Genomic DNA, 23,230 nt, shown 5'->3' on the forward strand with positions numbered 1-23,230 from the left:
CAGAAAACTGAATCTATCAGCAACAAAGAAGTTAATACACATTATGACTGCAGGGAGTGACACCATCCCAAAGCCTTCTGCCCGCTCAGGCCTTCCCACAAACACATCAAATCCTAGCTATCTGCTTGCCTGTGTACTCTCTCTCGAGTTCTGCTCTAACTGCTTGGACTCATTTCTGCTCCACCTGTTCAGTAAACTCCTCCCACCACAGGCTCCATGTGATTATATTTGGCCTTTTTAAGGGGCAAGGAGGATCTTCAAATTCCCTTAATTATTACAGGGCCATACAAAAGCACCTTCTTCTCCCCATCTATACTTTCCAACCTATAGTCACCAGTTTCTTAGTCAAGTTAGGGTGACTAAATTCCATTCACCTTTTTCCCACCTCAGAATGTACATAATGTGTACCCCACATGTCAGCATCTTTCCACTGAGGCTTTTTGAGACTGAGGAAAAATATTCATAAACCTTTACAAATCTAGTCACCCTGTTCCTATGCCTGCCACCCTCTTCCTCTTACTTAACCTAGAAGAATTACTCTGAGAACTCTGAGAAGCCTCAAGAAAGCACTAGAAACACAGGAAGAGGAATGGGGCAAAACTGAAATCCATGATAGAGGAAGAATTAGATTGAGAACTCCTTTGTTTTATAGATGAAGACCTCTTCCCAGAGAGCCAAGGTAACTGGCCAAGATTGCATATTTGAATCTCTGTTCTTTGACTCCAAAGCCAGTGCTCAACTGAAAAATAAACATTTTCCTGTTTATTCTTCTGGTCCATCTCCTTTGTCTCTTCTTTCCAAGGATATTAAGAGTAGGAAAGTATACTCCTAGACAAAACACTGGTTTATTCACTCTGAAGGAAATTTTGGCATGTTGCATTTTCTTTGAGGAGGTTCAGTTTGCTGGGCAAAATTATTTGTTTCATACACTCTAAGATCTGAGTTGAGTCCAATCCCCATGCCTTGAAGCACGGGATTTTCTTCTCTTCTTGTAATATCTTAAGACACCTGGTTACCCTAGTTTTTTTTTTTCCAAACTGGCTTCCAGATTTTCTCTTGCAGATAGTCCCTGCCCCACCCAAATCCCATCTATTTTGCCTGTCCCAAGATCTTTGACTCACAGCCAAAAGATGGTTAAGGTTTGTCAGATCTTAAAACTGGGAACATAGCCTTTTAAATTGTCGAAGTAATTCTCATTACCACTCTCTTCCATTTCCTGGAAAACCTGATTTTAACCTGACTGATTTCCTGGTTTTGGCTTCTGTTCTTTCATGGTGGTGGGTGGTTGTCATTCATTATCAAAGAGGACCACGATATCAGGGAGGTGATGCCGTGACTTGCAAAAATGAATTAGATTGAAGTGAGGTAGAGCTGGGCAAAATCACCAGCTTCACTTTGTCTTCCAGAGTTATCTGATCTGGTGGCAAGATACAGGTCAGGATGACTGGAGATGGCCCTGGATGCAGTGGAAGAGTTTGATCGAGGCAATGCCCTTTCTTTTTTTTTTTATGATGTCAGAACAACTGATTTATTTTATTAGACAAACCAACAAACAATTGAAAAAAAAAACAAAAAAGTCAGCTATCATATTTTAGCATCATAAAAGAGGAAAAAATGGCTGGTTCACTTTCAGCTAGGCATTGTCAAATAACATTGTGAGCCTAATTATAAGAATGCTTTTGAAATGCAGCTTGTAATGTTACTAAGAGGGGAAAAAAGAATGTCAATAAAAAAATCAAAAACAAACAAATAAACAAGCAAATAAGTTATCACCTGACTTACAGCATTCAGAAGACTTGTTCTGTATCAATTTCTTTCTCTACAAGGTGTGTTAATGCCACCGTCTTAGGAGTCTCTCTGAATTCATAATCAGTGGTTTTTTGGCTGCTGCCGCTGATCCAGCTCTGTATCTCAAATGGCTCCTGTTCTGTTCTAGGTTTCAGATGAATTTTCTTCTTATTATCATCCATCTTCTAGCTTTTTTTTTTCCACTCTCCAAGATGGCTTACATTTAGGGGCTGAAAAGGGCTGGCAAAAAGTTGATCGAAATCATTGTTGGAACCATAATTTCTATTAAATTCAGGATGCTCTGTAGCATGCTCTTTCTCCACCTGCTCTCTTTCCTTTTGTTCTCTTTCTCTTCGTAGTTTTTTCACTCGCTCAGCTCGTTTCTGCTTCTCTAGCTTCTCAGAAATACGTTGGGCAACTGTGTCTATTTCCACGCTCTCATTTAACTGATTAAAGTCTTCTGCAATGCTACATAGCAACCAATCAAGACCTTTTCTTAAGGACTTGTCAGTTTTCTTCGCAGAGCCCAAGACTGCTGAACAATTTTCTCACAGTGACATTTTTGCTCATTGACAAGTTCTACTAGAGATAAACGTTCAATTATATCTGCTTCTGATAAAGCCCCTTTTTTGTCGTGTTTATTTGCCAACCTCCCTGGATTCCTTTTGCTGTAGCTGTCTTCCCGGTGCCTTCAAGGCCTATCATAAGGACCTTTCTTCTGGAATACCGACACCTTTTCAGCCAGCCAAAACAGCTGGCCATCAAACTGAACACTCTACAGAGGCCTATTACGGCCATCTGCGCAAAGGCAGTAAAGAGGCACTTGAGGCAATGACCTTTCAATGATTAAGGCTAGGTATAAGACATGAGGCAGAGAATAAATCAGTCTGGAGGGTGGTGGGTGCTAATGTTGCCTCAGCAGTGAAAGGAGAGTCTTTAACCAATAACCTTGCCAAAGCTTGTAGCCTGTTAGTCTTTTTTTTTATTATTAATTTGTTTCCTTTTAGTTTACAGGATTCAATTCCACGGTTCCTTGAATTTCACATTTTGTCCCCCTCCTCCCCCTCCCCCCGCATGGCAGCTTATAGTCAAGTATAGAATCTGTAAATACTTTCACATTATACATTGGTCAGGTTATAAGGACGAATTGTACCAGCTGGAGTGAAAAATGGTAAAGAGGACATAAAATCAAATAAGAGAACAAAAAAGATCAGGTATTTTGCTTCCACCTGGATATAAACTTAGTTCTTTCTAGTTCTTTCTCTGGATGCACATTTTTCTCTCCATCATGCATCTTTTGGGATTGACTTATATCACTGCATTGCTGAGAAGAGTCCAGTCTATCAAAGTTGGTCATCACACATACATTGTGTCTGTAATTGTGTACAAATTTCTCCTGGTTCTACTCTTCTCACTCAGCATCAGTTCTTTTAAGCCTCTCCAGGTAAATATGAAGACTGCCTGCTCCTCGTTTCTTATAGCACAATAGTATTCCATAACATGCATATACCACAACTTGTTCAGCCATTCCCCAATTGATGGGCACCCCCTTAATTTTCAATTCTTTGTCACCACAAAAATAGCTGCTATAAACATTTTTGTACATATGGGTCTTTCTCCCATTTCTATGATCTCTTTGGGATATAACCCTAGGAGTGGTATTGCTGGATCAAAGGGTATGAAAGTATTTATAGCCCTTTGGGCATAATTCCAGATTGCTCTCCAGAAAGGCTGGATCAGTTCACAACTCCACCAACAATGCACTAGTGTTCCAGTTTGCCCACATCCTCTCCAGCATTTGTCATTTTCCTGTTTTGTCATCTTAGCCAATCTGACTGGTGAGATGTGGTACCTCAGAGTTGTTTTGATTTGCATTTCTCTAATCAATAGTGAATTAGAGCATTTCTTCATGTGCTTATAGATAGCTTTAATTTCTTTCTCTGAAAACTGCCTGTTCATATCCTTTGACCATTTATCAATTGGGGAATGACTTGTATTCTTATAAATTTGATTCAATTTTCTGTATATTTTAGAAATGAGTCCTTTGTCAGAGACATAGGTTGTAAAGATTATTTCCCAATTTCCCACCTCCCTCTTAATCTTGGTTACATTGACTTTGTTTGTACAGAAACTTTTCAATTTCATGTAGTCAAAATTATCCATTTTACATTTTATAATGTTCTCTAATTCTTGTTTAGTCATAAATTCTTTCCCTCTCCACAAGTCTGATAGGTAAACTATTCCTTGTTTTAGGAGACTGCTTACAGTTATCAACCTTTATACCTGGATCATGAACCCATTTAGACTTGATTTTGGTATATGGTGTTAGATAATGGTCTATGCCCAGTTTCTGCCATACTATATTCCAGTTTTCCAAGCAGTTTTTGTCAAATAGTGAGTTCTTATCCCAAAAACCAGGGTCTGGAGGTTTATCAGACAATACATTACTATAGTCATTGACTTCTGAATCTCGTGTGCCTAATCTATTCCATTGATCCACTCCTCTATTCCTCAGCCAGTACCAAGTAGTTTTGATGACTGCTGCTTTATAGTACAGATTGAAATCTGGTAAAGCTAGTCCACTTTCCCTAGCATTTCTTTTCATTAATTCCCTTGATATTCTGGACCGTTTATTCTTCCAAATGAATTTTGTTACTATTTTTTCTAGCTCTATATATAAAGTAGTTTTTTGGTAAATTAATTGGTATGGAACTAAATATATAATTTAGGTAAAATTGTCATTTTTATTATATTAGCTCGACCCAGCCATGAGAAATTGATATTTTTCCAATTAGTTAGATCTGACTTTATTTGTGTGAAAAGTGTTTTGTAGTTATGATCGTATAGGTCCTGGGTTTGTTTTGGCAGGTAGATTCCCAAATATTTTGTAATGTCTACAGTAACTTTAAATGGGATTTCTCTTTCTATTTCTTGCTGTTGAATTTCATTGGAAATATATAGGAATGCCGAGGATTTATGTCGGTTTATTTTATATCCTGCAACTTTGCCAAATTTATTTATTGTCTCAAGCAGTTTTTTACTTGATTCTCTAGGATTCTCTATGTATATCATCATATCATCTGCAAAGAGTGATAGCTTGGTCTCTTCTTTGCCTAACTTGATTCCTTAGATTTCTTTTTCTTCTCTAATTGCTACTGCTAACATTTCTAGTACCAGATTGAATAAGAGGGGTAATGGTGGACACCCTTGTTTCACCCCTGATCTTATGGGAAATGCTTCTAGCTTCTCCCCATTACATATAATACTTGCTGATGGCTTTAAATAGATGCTACCTATTATTTTAAGGAAGGCTCCATTTATTCCTATACTTTCTAATGTTTTTAATAGGGATGGATGTTGTATTTTGTCAAAAGCCTTTTCTGCATCTATTGAGATGATCATGTGGTTTCTGCTAGTTTTATTGTTGATATGCTCAATTATACTGATGGTTTTCCTAATATTAAACCATCCTTGCATTCCTGGAATAAATCCTACCTGATCAAAGTGTATTATTCTTGAGATAAGCTGCTGTAGTCTTTTGGCTAGTATTTTATTTAGAATTTTTGCTTCTATATTCATGAGGGAGATTGGTCTATAATTTTCTTTCTCTGTTTTATCTCTTCCTGATTTAGGTATCAGTACCATATTTGTGTCATAAAAAGAATTTGGTAGGAATCCTTCTTCACTAATTTTCCCAAATAAGTTTGTAGAGTATTGGAATCAATTGTTCTTTAAACGTTTGACAGAATTCACTAGTGAATCCATCTGGCCCTGGAGATTTTTTCCTAGGGAGCTGACTGATGGCTTGTTCAATTTCTTTTTCTGAGATGGGATTATTTAAGTAATTTACTTCCTCTTCAGTTAATCTGGGCAACTTATATGTTTCTAAATATTCATCAATTCCCCTAAGATTGTCAAATTGATGTGCATACAATTGGGAAAAATAATTCCTAATTATTGTTTTGATTTCCTCTTCGTTGGAGGTAGATTCACCCTTTTCATTTTTGATACTCATAATTTGGTTTTCTTCTTTCTTTTTTTTATCATATTGAGTAAGGGTCTATCAATTTTGTTGGTTTTTTCTCATAAAACCAGCTCTTGGTTTTATTTATTCATAGTTTTCTTAATTTCAATTTTATTAATCTCTCCTTTTGTCTTCAATATTTCTAATTTGGTATTTAATTGGGGATTTTGAATTTGTTCTTTTTCTAGGTTTTTTAATTGCATGCCCAATTCGTTGAGCTCCCTTTTCTCTAATTTAATCATGTATGCACTCAGGGATATAAAACTTCCCCTAAGAACTGCCTTTAATGCATCCCACAGATTTTGGTATGTTGTCTCATTATTATCATTCTCTTGAATGAAATTACTGATTGTTTCTATAATTTCTTGTTTGACCCACTCATTCTTTAGGATTAAATTGTTTAATTTCCAATTTGTTTTTAGTCTGTCTTTCCCTGACCCTTTATTGCATATAATTTTTATTGCATCATGATCTGAGAAGGATGCATTTAATATTTCTGCCTTACTGCATAGAATTGTGAGGTTTTTATGCCCTAGAACATGGTCAGTTTTTGAGTATGTGCCATGAACCACTGAGAAGAAAGTATATTCCTTTTCATCCCCATTCAGTTTTCTCCAGAGATCTATCATACCTATCCTCTCTAAAATCCTGTTCACCTCCTTAACTTCTTTCTTGTTTATTTTGAGGTTGGATTTATCAAGTTCAGATAGGGGGAGATTAAGGTCTCCCACTAGTATAGTTTTGCTATCTATTTCTTCCTCTAATTCCTTTACCTTCTCCTCTAGGAATTTGGATGCTACACCACTTGGAGCATATATGTTAAGTAGTGATATTGCTTCTTTCTCGATGGTGCCTTTTAACAGGGTATAGTTTCCTTCCTTATCTCTTTTAATTAGGTCAATTTTTGCATTTGCTTTATCTGAGATAAGGATTGCTACCCCTGCTTTTTTTACTTTAGCTGAGGCATGATATATTTTACTCCAACATTTTACCTTTACTTTGTGTGTATCCCTCTGTTTCAAATGTGTTTCTTGTAAACAGCATATTGTAGGATTATGATTTCTAATCCATTCTGCTATCTGTCTCCGTTTTATGGGAGAGTTCATTCCATTCACATTTACAGTTATGATTGTTATCTGTTTCTTTCCCCCCATCCTATTCCTGCCCCTGTTAATGTTCATATTTTCCCTCCCTTCTCCCTTCCCCCCCTTAATGGTTTTCCTTTTGACCACCGCCTCCCTCAGTGTTCCCTTTTCAGCCCCCCTCCCTTTTACTCCCCTTTCCCCTTACTACTTCCCTCCCTGCAAACCACTCCCACCCCCCTTTCGTAACCCTTTCCCCCTCCTACTGCCTGTAGGATATTGTTATACTTAATGAAGTATGCTATTTCTTCGTCGCATCAAGAGTGACAGGAACAAATCTCGTGCGAAGCTCCTTTCCTTCCCCTCTATCCCTCTAAAATGATACTTTTTGCGTTTCTTTTCCATAGAGTCCTATGCTTAACTGGTTGTTATTCCCTCCTTGTACCAGAACCAATGAGGGAAAAGCTCATATGCTTCCCAACTCCCTCCCTGTTTTTCCTCTGCTATACAGTTTTTATGCCTCTATGAGTGGCATAATTTACCCTTTTCCACTTCAACCATTCCCTTTCTTCCATTGCAGTCCCTTTGTAGCCCTTAACAAGATTTTTTTTAATCATCATTTTGTGTATTTCATAGTCATACCCTCTACTTGTGTATAACCAGTTTACTCTTATCAAATAGCAGGGTGTGTGTGTGTTCTCCTTGTTTACCTTTCTAAGTCACTGTTGCATCTCGTAATTGGAGGTTGAATTTTCCATTGAGTTCTGGCTTTTTTATCAAGAAGGTCTGGAACTCTATATCATTGAATGACCATCTCGTTGCCTGGAAGAATATGCTCAGTCTCGCTGGCTATGTGATCCTTGGTTGTAACCCGAGCTCTTTTGCCTTCTGGAAAATTGTATTCCACTGCCTCTGATCTTTCAGTGTAGAGGCTGACAAATCCTGTGCAATCCTCACTGTGGACCCTCAATATTTGAATTGTTTCTTTCTGGCCACTTGAAGTATTTTCTCTTTTATCTGGTAGTTCTGGAGTTTGGCCACAACATTTCGAGGATTTTTCAGTTTGGGATCTCTTACAACAGGTGTCCGGTGGATTCTCTCGATTCTATTTTACCCTCAGGTTCTAGTATCTCAGGGCAGTTTTCCTTAATGAGCTCTTGGAGAGTGTTGTCCAGGCTCATTTTTTCATCATAATTTTCTGGTAGGCCTATGATTCTCAGATTATCTCTCCTGGATCTATTTTCCAGGTCAGTTATTTTTTCTTTGAGGTATTTTACCTCTTTTTCTAATTTTTCATTCTTGTTGTTTTGCTTGGCTAATTCTTGGTTCCCCATAAAGTTATTTGTTTCCATTTGGTTAATTCTGGTTTTTAGCAAATCATTTTCCTTGGTTAATTTTTGAAGCTCCTTTTCCATATCATTGTATCAGCAATGCCATATTCACAATGCCTATGGAGATTACAGATATGCTGATATAATTATCCCTCACTAAATACGTCATGCTTGCCATATGGGGGAATAAACTAGAAAATTTATTAAGATACCAAAAGACTGAGTCCCAAAACCAGAAAGTCAAAGCCATCAGAGTAGTTATGACATTGGCACAGGTAGATAAAGTAGAAAGCACCCATATTTTTGAGCCTTCAAAACAGAACAGGCTACCTCAGGCAAAGGTCCTCCTCTCCCCACTCACAGCAACCACCCAGCGTCCGGGAAGCGCGCTCCCAGCAGCTCCGGCCCCTGGCAGTCCTCAGCAGGAGTCCTTAGCAGAAATTCTGGCTAACTCAAAAAGGGCTTCGCGCTGCCGCTGCCTCTGCTGCTGCTGCCGCCGCCGCCACCACCACCGCCAGCCACCGCAGGAACTCCAGCTTGGCTTCCGCTTCCTTTTGCTCTGCCCCTTCCTGCTACGTCAGCAAGTCCAACAGGGCATGGAAGATCTTTAAATCCCATAACCCTTACAATCATACACTTTTCTTTTTAGAGAGATGTTTTCCTCATTATAATGTTTTTCTAATTCTGCTATTTTTGTTTTGAGAGAATTATTCATTTTGTCTTCTATCTCATTTTGTTTTCAAAGTTCCTTTTGATCTCATCTAGGAGAGCCTTCTGTGCTTGGGACCCATTCCCTGTTGAAGTTTCAGCTTTGGGTGTGGAGTCCACATTGTCTCCCTCTAAGGTTGGTTCCTCCCTCAGAGGATAGTAGGACTCCAGAGTCTTTGTCTTTGTAGTCTGCTTTCTACCCATTTTGAGGCAGCGTCCTAGCCACGCCCTTCCTCTAGGATCCCAAGCCTTCACTGTAGAGGGTTTTGCCCTGGGCAAGAGTTACTATGTTTTCAGGGTCAGAGGGGGGTTTGGAGCAAGTGGGGTTCACTCTGTCATCCTCATCTTTGGAGGTCCTGAAAGGGGCTTTTTAAAAAAATTTCTGGGCTATGAAGTGGTAGCCCCAGGAGTGTTTGCTGTCCAGGACAGGGGCCCCTGTATTTGCTTCTTACCTTGCTCTTTCCAGTCCCAGCCCTTTGGCCTGGTAGTGGCCCTTGTGGTTGGTGGGAAGACTTGCCCTCCGAGTTGATCAGGCCCCTTCCCAGCCTGCGTCTGCCTGCCTGTTAGTCTTTAAGGTTTTCTCCACATGTTTTCTTTCCAAGCCAAAGACTCCAAATACAATGTTATAGAGTAATAATTTCCTTGTTTGTGCCATGGTGCACAACCTTGACCAGTATGGATTCCTCTTATGGTTCCAAAATAGTACCACCACATTTATTTAAGGTTTAGGCCAAAGGTTCCCAAACTTATTTGGCCTAGTGACCCCTTTAAAAAAAAAATTTCTATTTACAAATGGTAGTGGTAGTATAGCCCACTTTGGGAACCTATAGTAGGCAATTGAATAGTGCCACGGCTTCTTGCACTAACGAACTTTCTACATAATTTTGTTCCAGTCATTTACGGTACCCTCTCAATTTCTTTGTATATTTTCTCAGCTTCCAGTGGTATGTGGTTACTAAAGATTTCAGTGCTTGTCTAAAGATCATTGACTCTTTGGGATTCTGGTACCAAGTTGGCTGGATCAGATGTCTTCAGGGAAATAAGTATTTGCTTCAGTAGTTTTATCTTGTGACAAGTTTTGACCCAGTCGAGCGCCATGTGGAGATGCTGCCATAGACTAGATCCAATGGTGTCTTCTTGAAATTAAGATGGTATCTTATCTGCTAGGTAAAAAGTCTTTTGTTGCTCTGGTTGGTCATTTTAGTCATGTCCAACTCTTCATGACTTCAAATCTTTATGATTTGGGGTTTTCTTGGCAAAAATACTGGAATGGTTTGCCATTTCCTTCTCCAGCTCATTTTACAGATGAGGACACTGAGGCAAACAGGGTTAAGTGACTCATGCAGGCTCATACAGCTAGTAAGTGTCTGAGGCCAGATTTGAATTCGGGAAGATGAATCTTCCTGACTACAGGCCTTGTACTCTTATCTACTGTGCCATCTAGCAGCTCTTGTGGAATTGGGTTTGATCACCATATGGCAGATATGGTGACTTATGGTCTTAAGACATTAACAATATCAGAGAGGCTACAACTCCTCATAGATGGGATGTTTTATGCCTTTAAGTGACAAGGAAACTGCTTGAGGGTAGGGACTTTTCTTTTTGCATTTTAACACAGTGCCTGGAACATAGTAGGTACTTAATAAATGTATATTGATTAATTGATTGATCAAGGAAGGCAAGGGCCAGTCTAGGCACTGAGATCTTTGTTGCTTTTTAGGGAAAACTAACCCCTGTAAAGGACTGGAGGGTGGGGAGGTGGAAGAGGGAACCGTTAAAACAATATTTGTTCAGTATTTTCAGTCAAAAATGATGTTAACCTTTTAGAATGAGGAAATATACCCTGTATAGCCTTAGTTTTCCTATCTGTAAAGTGAAGGGATTAGACCAAATTTTCTAATGATCCAGTCCTAAGCTTCTATGTTTATTTCATTTTAACTTGCTTGGCCTAAAGCCACATTTCTTTGTGTTGGCCCAGTCTTCACTGTCTTAAGTTTACAAATGAGTGATTTTTTGAGTTAGTTACTGCATGGCTATTCAGTTTATGGCTAAACATATGGAAATAGAGGGTGATTTTCCATTATTTGCTGTGTATGAATAACTTGAAATCACTACCTTCCCAGTTCTCAGTGAGTAGGATGATTTTTCCTCATTAAAACTAATGTTTACTGATATGAGTTATACATGTTGGAGTGTGTTGTGGAATGAGGAGCTGAAGTATATGTTCTGTATCACAGACAAAGGGCCAATATTCTGATCGGACTTTTTTTTCTTGTAGATCTCTCCCAGTAAAAGGGTGAAGGTTCTCTGAGAAGGTACTATTGGTGCAAACTCAGTAGTAGGCCTTAGTGATGGAAAATTTCTGTAGTACTGTTTTTTTGCACAGACAGTGTCTATAGCACTGACTCTGCAGACTTATTGCTACTTATTAATGGTGCTGGAGTACTGGTTTAGTTTTACTACTGAGGAAAGTCACTTGGAAAAAAGGGTGACTGTCTCATATGTGAAGCAAGAGGGAAAAGAATCACTGTCAAATTCACAAATTATTTCTGCCTGAATCTCAAGTACTGATGTTATGAGGTCAAAATAATATGTCACATAATTTCAGTAAACAAAAACGTCCAATTCTGATAGTTGAAAAAATTCGAATCTATTATCATTCATCAGCCAAATAACTTGAGTTAAAGGTAGAAAGCTATTTGTATGTGTTCTTTATTTAATGTTTGAGTGAACTCTGCAGTCATTTGTGGCTGCCCATTCCACCGACCTGCTATAATGGTCTTGGGCAAGCCATAAACTTGGGCTGGTTAGGCAAGGTGACTTTATCCCTCAGACCTAAAACTCTACAGTACTCTACCCATGAAGGCCTGGAGTCTTAGATAAAATGACTGTACCCTTTGAAAACTTGCACCTTACTATATGTAAGCTGAAATTTTCCAATTGGTAGGGGCTATCTTCATTTATTGATAATCTTCCAGGCTTTTTTTTTTTTACCTAGGTGGGGAATAGTTTCTTCAAGTAGAGCTCGGGATGATCCCAAGATATCAGGGGAGACTGAACAACCTAAGGATTCCATTTCTGTTAGAAAGGCCTGGCAGGCTTATTATAATGCTGGCCATTAGTCTTTCTGACTTAGGACTCCTGATCTATGCAATATTAATGAGGCATTTAGTCTCAATCAAGGAGCTCTCTAAGAATATGCATTTACTTCTAATGGGTTATACAGTTAAATTAATAATACTGTTTAATCTTTTTATTTTGGCTGAATGATGTATGGTGACTTGGCTTGTTTTTTTTTTTTCCTGCGTCCACTTCTACTACTCTGACCAGAGCTATAATAGACTAAGTAGTTGTGTAATAGACTAAGTAGTTTTGTTTTTCTTGAGCCTTCTAATTAATGATGTGGCTCAGGCACCGAAGTAGGTTTTCACAAACATATGTATCTCAACCTGAAAAGTAAAATGAAGGAGTCTCTAACATCATGGGAAGGGGGAGAGGGGGAGACTTGAGTTCTAGTTCTGCCATTTAATAGCTGGATGACATGGGAGAAGTCGCTAAACTTGTCTGGGCTTTAATTCGCAGTTATAAAATGGGAGACTTGAACACTTTCACAGGGCAAAGGGGTGGGGTGGGGGCGCGGGCAGAATGAAGATCCATTGGTCCGAGTAGTCTATAGCAGAAAATCATCATGGAGTAGAGTAGTGACTCATACATGGAATCTCAGCTACTTGGCGGGGGGAGCAGGGTTAAGACCAGACTGGTAGATCTTTTGATATTGGGAGTTCTGAGATTCAGTAGGTAAATGCCCATTATTAGCCCCAGGGAGTTATGGGGAGAATACCCAGCCCAGGTTGGAAATGGAGGCAGTCAAAGTGCTGGTAAGAGTGGGATTAGGCCCATGGTCAGGCTTCAAAATTTCCAGCTTGGGCAAGATGGGGAGAAACCTAGTCTCTTTCAAGAAAAAAAAATATTTAATCAGTGGTTTAGAAAGTGCCATTCTTCTTCCCTTTATCTTGAGGGTGGACTAACACGTATGCAGAGGCACTCTTAGTAAGCCCAGTTTCCCTATTCTTGTACTGTTAGATAGTTCTCATTCACAGCCATACAATTTCAGTACAACTTATTCTCTCCTTGGTGGAAAGCATTTTTTGTTTTTGAAAGTCATCTGTATTCACTCCTATGCTAAACTTCTACAAGATTTTCAGGCAGCAGAGTAGAAAGGGAGGGAGGGTGCTTGGAGTTAGGAAGACCTAATTCAAGGTATGCATCAAGATTATGGGCAAGTGGGTATGCCTCAAAGACTATAGGTTTAATGATGGGCAAGTCATTTAACTTTTTAATCTAGGCAATTGATTCTCTAAGATGATTATCATCAATATAGGGAGTTTGCACAACAGAAGTTACCCACATCAATGAAGTCACAGATTAAACCAATAGATAAATAAGCCAAATGTTATGAAGCATTATAGAGAATGCTGTGAAAACTAGATGGAATATAGGGCATAGCCCCACTCCCAAAGTGCTAACAGTCATTAGGCTGAGAGTACCTAAGTCTTTAGAAGCTGTGATTTGGGTAGAGAAGAGATCCAGAAGTAGTAAGGATCTCTCCTTTTTAGCAGGGAAATTTAGTGAAAGAAGATAGCATTAGGGATGAGCCTTGAAGAAAGAGTAGAATTTCAGCGAGTGAAAATTTTTTTTTGATGGGTCACCATAAGGAGTTATTTGACCAAATAATCCTAGTTCTGTTTCTTTTTGTTTTTACTTTTTAAATTTTCCAACATGCTGCATACCTAGATTATATCATGTGAGCCCATCTTCTTTTGAAGTACAGTGCATTTCTGAACCCCCCTCCCCACTCCTGTGTCTTCTCTCCCTTTTCTTGAATGATATAAGCCTACTCTAAGATATTCCAATCATAGGTCCCATTTTACCAAGTCCAAATGATATTAATGAAATAAAAATTTCTCCCTAATATATGTTCACTTTTTAATCATGCATTTGAGTATAGGGATTTTCTGGTTGCTTTCTGAAAGGTTTTGTCCTTTCTGAATCATTAGACATATCTACTACCATTCTTTCTATAGGTTGTAGCTTAGTAAATAAGTATTAATCTTTTTACCAGACCTTCTTAGGTAACAGACCTGTCAAGAATCAATCATTCCTCTTTTAGGCTGTGATCCAGTTTTTAAAATTATTACTAACAATTTATTATTAATGGGCAGCAAGATAATGCAGGGAGCAAAGTGAGACAAGGCAAAAAAGAACCCTTAGGAGGATGTCTCATAGAATGTAGTGTGGTGAGGCAGCCAAGGGGAGGTTGTTAACTTGCCCTTGTGAGTGAGAAACTGCATCCCATCCCCCAGCCATAAATAAACCTTGATGAGCAAAGTAGAATCAATAAGCTCTGCGCAACTAGATTATCTTAAACTGGAAGAGATCATGTAATTTAATTCTAGAGCACAATTTCCAAATGTTACAAATGAAGAAACTGAGGCCCAAAGGTTCAACATGGTTGTCTACAGCTACATAGGTGGTTAAGTAGCAAAACCAAGATTCACAACTATTTTTTATGAGTGCAAATCTATTGTTCTTTTCAACCACATTAGGCTTAGAATCAGGATCTACTTTAAAGGTCAGTATAGAAATCATTTTCTCCACACTTTGGGAGTGGAGGTGCTGGTTTTTGTTCATGTGAATACCATTGTTGGTATTCTCCCCTAATTCAGATCACACCCCCTTTGCCACTGTGAACTGTCTTCAAGACTGTTGTAATTGAAAAATGTATTACTCTAGAGACAACCTTGGGATGAACCTTTCCACTCTTAGCTGTGTTGGGCCTCCAGCAATAGATAGAAAAACTTCCATTAGACTTGTACCCAGGATCTTTGCTGCTTGGTGTAGGCCTAATGGTTTGACCTCTGCTGGCTTTGAGAACTCAAGGTCACACTACAATGCCACATATAATTACTACGGTTATTATAGCATCTCCAAGCATTCCCACAAACCCTCCTGAAATATTGGAGAAGGAACTTTGATGATAGAACATTAAAAAAATTGTTTCATTTATTTTTTCCCAATTACATGTAAAAACAATTCCAATATTTTCCAATTTTTTTGAGTTCTAAATTCTCTTCCTCCCTCCCCTCTCCCCTTATTGAGAATGTAAGCTATTTGACCTAGGTTATGCATATATAGTCATGAAAATCATTTCCATGTAAGTCACGCTGTGAAAGAAAACACCTCTTCCCCTTGCAAAAAAATAAGAAAATTAAAGAAAAAGTATCTTTAATCCACATTGAGGCTACACCAGTTCTTTCTCTGAAGATGAACAGCACCTTTCACTATGCATAACAAAAGTTACCCATGTCAATGAAGTCACAGATTGAACCAATAGATGAATAAGCTAAATATTATGAAGCATTATATAGAATGCTGTGAAAACTAGATAAAGTATAGGGCATAGCCCCACCCTCAAAGTACTAACAGTCATTAGGCCTGTTAAGTCCTTAAAAATTGCCTGAGATCATTGGTATTGTTAAGAATAGTTAAGTTGTTCATAGTAGATCATCATACAATATTGCTATTACTGTGTACATTGTTTTCCTGGTTCTGCTCATTTCACTTTGCATCAGTTCATGTAAGTCTTTTCAGGTTTTTCTAAGAGCATCCATATTGTCATTTCTTTTATTTCATCACAATCATATACATCAACTTGTTCAGCCATTTTCTAATTGATGGACAGTCCCTCAATTTCAAATTCTTTGCTGCTGCTAAAAGAGCTGTTATAGTTTTGTACCTATAGGTCATTTTTCTTTTTTTTTTTATCTCTTTGGGCTACAGACCTAGTACAGTATTGCTTGCTCAAAGGGTTTGCATGTGATGTTATAGCCCTTTGGAAGTAGTTCCAAACTGCTCTCCAGAATGACTTGGTATACAACTTCACCAACAATGCATTAGTGTTTTAATTTTCCCACAAACCCTCCAACATTTGTCATTTTTTCCTTTTCTTTCTTATTAGCCAGTCTGATAGGTATGTGAGGGTAGTTTAGAGTTCTTTTAATTTGCATTTCTTTAATCAATACTGATTTAGAGCCTATTTTCATATAATTATAGATACCTTTGATTACTTCATCTGAAAATTGCCTGTTCATATCCTTTGACCATTTATCAGTTGAGTAATGGCTCTTAGTTCTATAAATTTGACAATTTAAAAAAAAATATTTGGTAAGTAAGGTCTTTACCAGAGAAACTTGCTGTAAAAATGTTTTTCATAGTAATGATTACCAACTATGTATTTACCTCCGTCCTGTTTTCCACATTTATTGTTCTGTCTGTCTGTCTATCTGTCTCTCTCCCTCTCTCTGTGTCTTTTCACCCTGCCCATTCCCAAAAGTGTTTTGCTTTTGATTTTTCCTCCCCAAAACTGTCCTCTTCTCTATCAGCTCCCTCTTATCCCCTTCACTTCCTTACTTTTCTGTTATAATAAGATATATTTCTAAACCAACTGTATTTGTATAGTATTTTGAGTTAATTCTAATGAGAGGTTTACATGCTCCCATTCCTCCTTGCCCCATCTTCCCCTCCACTGTAAAATCTCTTCTGGGCCTCTTTTTTTCAGATAATCTTCCCCATTTTACCTCTCTTTTTCTCCTTCCAGTGCATTCTTGTTTCTCACACCTTAATTTTATTATTTTTTTAGATAATCATACCATCATATTGAACCCACACCTATGCCCTCTACCCTAGTAATGAGAAAGTTTTTAGGAGTTAGAAGTATCATTTTCCTATGTAGAAATGTAAACAGTTTAATTTATTGAATCCCTTATGGTTTCTCTTTGTTGTTTAGCTCTTTATGATTTTTAGTCTTCTACTTGAAAGTCAGATTTTCTATTCAGTTCTGATATTTTCATCAGGAATGCTTGCAAGTCCTGTATTAAGTTGAATTTTCATCTGAAGGATTATATTCAGTTTTGCTGTGTATAGTTGATTCTTGGTTGTAATCCTAGCTCTTTTGCCCTCTGGAATATCATATCCCAAGCTCTCCAGTTCTTTTAATGTACAAACTGCTAGTCTTTTGTTTTCCTGACTGTGACTCCATATTTGGATTGCTTCTTTTTAGGCTGCTTACAATATTTTATCCTTGATCTGGGAGCTCTGGAATTTGACTATTATATTCCTTGGAGTTTACTTTGGGGTCTCTTTCAGGAGGTGATCAGTGGATTATTTCCATTTCTGTTTTATCCTCTGGTTCTAGAATATTCTAATTTTTAAGAAATTATTTTCTTCAGTGAACTTTTTTACCTCCTTTTCCACTTAGCCTATTCTGCTTTTAAGGACATTCTTCTTTTCACTGGATTTTTGTGACTTTTTTTTTTAGCATTTGGCCTATTCTGTTTTTTAAGGTGTTGCTTTCTCTCCATTTTTTTGTACCAAGTTGTTGACTCTTTTTTCCATGATTTTTTTGCATCTCTCTCATTTCTCTTCCCAATTTTTCTTCTACCTCTTACTCGATTTTTAAAAAAAATCCATTTTGAGCTTCCATGGCTTGAGACCAATTCATGTTTTTCTTTAAAACTTTGGATACAGGAATTTTGACTTTGTTGTTGTTTTTCAGTTTTCTGATTTTTCTAGTCTACTCCTTGACTTTTAATACTCTGCTGAAGTGGACTCTCCTTCTAGGATGGAGGGCACACATCCCAAGCTTCACATTTTTTGTGCAGCTGTTTTATGAGGTAATTTTGGGGACCTATAAGTTTTTGGTTCTTCATAGGCAGTATGATTTAAGGAGAGGTGTGTTTACTACTCTCTTGTAACGTACACTGATCTGAGAGCACCCACAAGCCCTCTTCTCTTCTTAGGACCTCTGAGGAAGGTCCCCACTCCAATGTAGCCTCAAGTTCTGGTGTCCTACTTCTCCTCCTCCCTCTGGGCCTGGGACTCAGATCCAGGTATGGGCGATATAACAGGGTCCTGTCCTCTGTGCCAGTATAGGGATACTTGTACTCTCCTGATCAGTTTTCTGACCCCCTCCACTGATTCAGTTGCCCCCGAGGTCTGCTTCTGTTTTGCTGGGCCTAGTCTGTGCTGGCAGGGCCTCTTCTAGACTGTGTTCCTCTCTCATCCTTGTGCCACAAACCTTTTCTGTCCACTGTCTTAAGTTGTCATGTTGTCTAAGATGAAAAATTGTTTCACTCCAACTTTTTGTGAGTCCTGTTGCTCTAGAATTTACTTTGAGATGTTATTTAAAGGTATTTGAAGGGGTTTGGGGGAGATCTCAGGTGAGTCACTGTATTTTCGGCACCATCTTGGCTCCACCTCATTTAAAAAGCTTTTGATAGAATATTTCAACCTACTTTAAAGTACGTATACTGGGGGAAAGGGGAAGATCCCATTAAGCATCATACTTGGAGTAGGCTGTGGAAGCCTGCTGGAGGAAACAAAATGCATGTAAAATATAGGGCAACTATCTGGAGAGAAGGGGCATGGTTATTCTGCTGTTAGTAAAATACTCTGAAACTCCCTTCTGTTAGGAAAAAGACAGTCCTTGGGCTGTTCTGCCTTGTTAGCTGCTAAGTGAGTTTTGTTCCATTTCTTCTTTGCCACAAGGCAAGGAAAACTGTTAAGTTGTAAAAAGGAGAGGGCTCTCAGATTGTTTAACTGGCAGGGCTAAGAAGGCCAAGTTACTTTTCTCTCTGGTGAAGTTGTAAATACCCTGTTTTCTCCTTTTATAGCAAAAGCTGCATTTAGCTGGCCTGTGTATTGCAAGCTGCAGGAGAACATCTTTGGATCTAGGCAATATAGCACTAATGGGAATGATTGGGCTACATTCACATGGACCCTGAAAAGGGTCTTAGGTCAATATTCTTATGGCTTGCCAAAACATTTTCCCACAAACTTCATTGGCCTTAATATCACTGTCATGATCCCATCTGGTTGTGGACCATACCACCAAAAAACTGCAGCTGTACTAATGGAAAAGGTGTAGTACAATAACCATGTTGAACATTCGTGAATCACCTGCAGCTTGGTCTGTTGAAATCATGACCCCTGACTGAGACTGAATCTTTAGGCCTTGGTATTTTATGAGGTTTATAGGGCAACCATTGTTCACTGCTTCTGGGCTCCTGGGCTCCCGGGCTCCTGGATAAGAGGTTTGCATCAGTGATTCAGATGTGAGGCCCTCCCAAGAAGGGCCTCATTGAACCAGAGAACATCAGGGAAGGGGTAGGAGGGGGTTAAAGAAAAGGTCATAGTGTGTTGACTATGGAGGTATGCAATTAGTTCTTTATGAAGCTGACTCAGCTTATTGATGCCAACCAAAGTTCAGCAAATAATCAATAAATATTTAAATACCCACTATGTGCTGGGCATTGTGCTAAGTGCTAGGGAAATAAAAACCAAAAGACAGTCCCTGACATCAAGGAGCTCAATCTAATGGACCAACAAGCACATATGTACAAAAGAGCTTTATAGAAGATAAATAGGAACTTATTCAAAGGAGGAAGGTGCTGTAATTGAGAATTAGAAAAGGCTTTCTGTAGAAGGGATTTTAGCTGGGACTTAAAGGAAGTGATAGAGCAGAAGAGAGAATGTTTCAGGAATGGGGGAGAGCCAAAGAAAATGCTTTCATAAGTCACTCCCATTTCACAGTAGAACCAATTGTTATAGTTGATTTACCTTCTGGGAAGGCTCCAAGAGGTGGGTCTTTCTACGGCTGTATCACCTGATGATGATGGGGATTGGCATGTTTTGAGTCTGTGGTAGATAACAAAGACTAATTGGTAGCCCATAAAGCACTCTGCTTCAATACAGGAGAGCCCTGATAAACACAGTGCAAGTGGTACCATTGCTGGCAGCAAGCTCTCCCAACAAATAGCACCAAGGACCTGAGGTTTGGGGTGGAAATTGAGGGTTCACAGAGTCCAGGTGACTAGACAGACTTCACAGCTGCTGCCACAGTCTTGACTGAGCTTTTAAAATCTCAAAACTGGTTTGTGTCTGCTCACTCTGTGAGTGGAGTAGCAGAATACCGAGGTTGGCAATGTGTTATGGCTAACATCTTGCTGGTTTGCCAAGCTCTCGGTTTCCTGTTTTATGATGGGAAGGTACATACCAAGCATCATAACTTCCTTTCCCAAGTCAGCATTTCCTTTTGTGGTCACAAAGGCTGTCTTGTCTTACAGATGGAGTGACACAAATTAATATTCCTGAAGTACTTGGAAGACTCTAGCTGTCCATCTTTCCCCAACATTCTCTGAATCTGGATAAATATCCCCAGTTTCTATACCTGATGCTCATGTGGCAAGAACTCAAGGCCTTTAATTCACCATCCTGGTTGAAGATTTCACAAATTAATCAGATAAGGAAAGGCATGGAGAAATCAGTCTCTTTTATAGGGCTTTTGACCCAAGGGGATAGGCCCAGAAGCATGAGGAAAGGCCAAAACTAGTGGCCAAAGGACAGACTCCAGGATGGAGAGGCAGAACTAGGGGTCCTCCCAATGCCATTCATCCTTAGTAGGCCTAAGAAAAATCTGGTCATAATCCCCCCTGGTTAGCAAGTCATTTCCTGAGGCAGGTGAAGGGCTTGGATTTTATAGGGAACAGACACTGACCTGAAGAGGCTGGAGAGCTAAAAGTAGACTAGACAGATGGAAGAGACTAGATAACAAAGATTGGGAATGATGAATCTAAGTGCTTCTGGAGAAGGGTGGAGGTGGCAGAGTTGGCTATGTCTAGGCACCACCCAGAGGACATTTCTGGCCCTTTCATAGGCACCCCTGAGGAAGTAACTGCCTTCACCCTTCCTGGCCTTACCTAGTGGTATGGAGAGGAGTGTCTGGCAGGAGATCACTCCCTTTGTACACATGGGGGAGGGGGAGTTTTTCTTGATAATCACATTATTCATTGTGCTCTTTAACTATCTTGAATGTTGAATTAATACATTTTCTGGTTACCTGGTAAAACATAAGAGCACTGGGGTTCATAAAAGAAGGTGGTGAGTTGTGCAGACCCACAAGGTGAGCACCTTTGCCTGGAGGACCCTCAAAAGGGAGTGTCCTGAGCTCATTTTGCTGGTACATTCTACATTGTCTCACTTTGTGAGCTCCTTAAGGATAAATAGATGGGTTTGTGGTTTTGCATCCCCAAGACCTTGTACCACAGTTTCCTGGCATTGAGATGCTTGTTTCATTTTAAATGAAATGCCACTTTAGAAAGAGAAAGGAATAGCAATGATCTCCAGTCACCAAAACCTGTGGGACCCCTGTCATCAATGGAACTGGTTTAGGCTGAGCTCAGAACTGTGGAAATCCCCATGGAATTTTAGATCTTTTCAAATCTTAGATGCATCAGAACATAGGCTTTAAGATTAGAGGAACTGGGGCCTAGGTGCTACCTTTCAGATGCAGACAGATGAATAGAAGGATGGCAAGATGTCTTCTGATGGAATGAAATGCTCTTGGTGCTGAGGCTATTCCCCTTTAGTTTTCCCAGTACGACAATTTCTATCCTTCATCTCTTGCTGAAGCCTTGGGATTTAGTCTTCATAGAACATTTCATAAGATGTCAGCATTTTTAGTACTATATTCATAAAACTTTTCTTAGTGCCTTTTCATTTTTTGTTACAGAGCTCGAACCAGAGTTTCCACTTGAGCATCAAGTGCAGGTTGTAGTTTACATTTAAATTCCTTGGGGGAAGGAAGATTTCTGCTGGCTGGGGAGGGTTGCGAGAACAGAAGAGCCTAATTGTTCTTATATTAATTGGGTCAAAGGACAGATGCTGACTTGATTCTAGTTTGTGGCCACAAGATTGCTCTTATGAACCCATAGAGAAAGCCCCAAAAGAAGCTAAAGGGACCCGGGAGGATTATAGGAATTTTAATAAAAAAACGGAGTTTGGTTATCAGTTGGCTTTTGGTCTTTCTGCTTTCTAGTTACAAATTCAATTCCTTTGAGTATCTCTGGATTCTAGACTGAGACTCTTCACCAAAAGCATCTAACACATTTAGAGAGAATAGGTCATGAGACTAGACTGTCCACTGTTCGAGAAATTACAACTTTTGCCCCATGTTGGGTGAAAAGAAGGAAGAAGAAATAAAGTTTCTCTCTCCATCTTCATTTTTGGTCCATTTCCACTCCGAATTCTGGGTAAGTTTAACTTGAAAATTGGTTTGGAGATGTTTAGTAAGAAAGATACGAAATATCAAATTGGTAACATTGCATTTCCTCTTGCTCACTAATTCCCAGCCGTTATATAGCATTACATTTCCACCATTATCTAATCTGATTTTTGATGCTGGGTTTCTGCTAAAACTGCACACTACAAAGTCTCATTCTAATAGTAGCTAGCACTTGCCTAGTGAAAAACACAAACATCCCATTTGATTCTCATAACTACCCTAATAGTTCTACTATTATTCCAATTTTACAGATGAGAAAACTGAGGCAGAAGTCATTATTTTCCCATAGTTACATAGCTAATAAATGTCTGAGGCAGGATTTGAACTCAGGTTTTCCTGATTCCAATTCCAGGCCTCTAGCACTGGATCATGTAGCATTTCTTCACTGAAGCACTTGACAGCAAAGGGTGTCAGTGGATAGGATAATCTTAACAAAATCAATGGATAGATATTAGGGATTCCTGAATGTGAATGGGGAAAAAATTATCCTTATTTTAATATGATTTGTTTACTTTTTCAATTCTATGGGGGTTTTTTGTGCATTTAAGAGATTATTCTGAGAAGGGATGCATAAGCATAATCAAGATTGTCAAAAGAGAGACAAGACCCCAAAACTGAATTCTGGATCAGACAAGATGGCCAGGTTGCCCCACAGTATTAAGGAAACCCAGCATTTGCTGGCAGATCCAGTTCCTGATGAAAATAACGCACAATATTTTCATGTGGTCATTGTAGGCCCACAGGATTCCCCTTTGAGGGAGGCACATTTAAACTTGAACCATTTCTTCCAGAAGAATACCCAATGTCTCCTAAAAGAAATGGCCCTCCAGCATTGTGGATCCGCACAGTGCTACTCCCAATCCAAAAGATCCGTTACCAAGTGATGTAGCCTCATAGTGGAAGACCAATGAAGCCCCAGCCCTAGAAGCAGCAGGAGCACGGACCAGGCTAGATTCCATGAATAATATTTAAATTCAATCCCAACATCATGTGTATATCATCTCTCCTGTTGTGCCTTTTTAGTTTGTATTTAATGGACACAGTCTTAGAAGCATTACAGAATAAAAACCTAGACCACTCAGTCCTTTGGTGATTAAATGCACATTAGCAATCACTG

The 23,230-nt window shown here is 39.0% G+C and overlaps 1 long non-coding RNA gene and 2 pseudogenes across 1 annotated transcript in view; 2 read left to right on the plus strand and 1 right to left on the minus strand.

Moving 5' to 3' along the window:
• The window catches only part of LOC138161434 (uncharacterized), a 134,284-nt gene that overhangs the window by 22,724 nt on the left and 88,330 nt on the right, over positions 1 to 23,230 (plus strand). The gene's annotated exons all lie outside the window — the stretch shown is intronic.
• LOC138161433 (ADP-ribosylation factor-like protein 13B) lies at positions 1,507 to 2,586 on the minus strand (annotated as a pseudogene).
• On the plus strand, positions 22,749 to 23,085 carry LOC138161431 (ubiquitin-conjugating enzyme E2 N-like; annotated as a pseudogene).

This window comes from Petaurus breviceps, unplaced genomic scaffold, assembly GCF_028583685.1.
Source record: "Petaurus breviceps papuanus isolate PSGF00001 unplaced genomic scaffold, PetGlider_PUasm1.0 185, whole genome shotgun sequence".
In the NCBI taxonomy this organism is placed as follows: domain Eukaryota; kingdom Metazoa; phylum Chordata; class Mammalia; order Diprotodontia; family Petauridae; genus Petaurus; species Petaurus breviceps.